Genomic DNA, 1,314 nt, shown 5'->3' on the forward strand with positions numbered 1-1,314 from the left:
TATTATAGAGTATATCTTCATTTGTTCATTCTTTCATTGTTAGTGCAAAATGACAATGAAATCACAACAATAAAATATGTTTAATGAATTTTATTTGGTAATTATTCGGTCATAAAATCACTTATTATAAATGATTAGGTTATTAAGAAGAGTTATATAAATAATTTAATCATATTAAGTGTACATACATCAAAATCAATTTTTAAAATTAATTACTAATATAAAATACATATTAAACATAACTTAAATTATAATATATTTATACATAAATATATAATAACTGATTTGATGTTAATTTTTAACATACACATAATATTTTTATAAATAATTATATTTTTATTAGCAATTATTGTTTATAAACACTTCTTATTTTAGTACCTCTATAGTTTAAACTTTAATTAGTTACGAGATTTAATTAATTAATATACAATGCCACAATTAGCATGTTCAATAAATCATTAAACAAATTAATCTATACAGAACTTTTTGACATTATAGGATATTTGCTTCCAATAATTCTTGAGTGGAAATTAAAAAATTAAAATACCAATGTACTATACTATGTGTATGCTACTATAATGTATTTTAAAGATGTATCTGATAATTATATTATTATAACAAGAAGTAATTAATCAACTTAGTTAATCACATACACCAATAAAATGTAAAGTTAATGGATGTCATTATTATTGTAGATAATAGAATCACCTTTACTTCTCTGGGGACTTGCTTTAGAATTATTGTGGAAATCAATAATATAATGAGACAAAGTTTGTGGACCTTAGCTTATTGAATTAATCCTCACCAGTCTCATCCATTGAGCACAAGTTGGTGTCACCAAAATAGTGGAAGTAATGTTTGAAGTGCAAATCAAAATCAATGAAAATTGAAAAGAAAAACTTTGGTTTATGTCTCTGATTGGAAGAGATATTGGTATTCGTGTGGAATGCACACTCCCTCCCATTATTTATTTAAATTATCTAATTTTCTATTCCAATCATGCAATTGTTTTTTTTTTTTTTTTTTTTTTTCCTCACAATGCTTTTAGTGCTTTCCTCTTCAGCACTCCATATAAATCTTGCTTAGCTATTGAGCGCTTTTCCCCCTTCATTAATTAATTACTTCTATTTTTCAAGTTAGATTAGGTTTTGATGGGCCATTAAAATAATTTAAACAACTTATATCAAGTTTGAAGGCACTATAAGAAAATTTCACTTGCTCTTCCTATATAGACTGTAATCATTATGAATATATATGTAGATGTGAAACGAGAAAGATTTTTTTTTTTTTTTTGTAATTTTAATTTTAAGGTGA

This window comes from Arachis ipaensis, chromosome B05, assembly GCF_000816755.2.
Source record: "Arachis ipaensis cultivar K30076 chromosome B05, Araip1.1, whole genome shotgun sequence".
Lineage (NCBI taxonomy): Eukaryota > Viridiplantae > Streptophyta > Magnoliopsida > Fabales > Fabaceae > Arachis > Arachis ipaensis.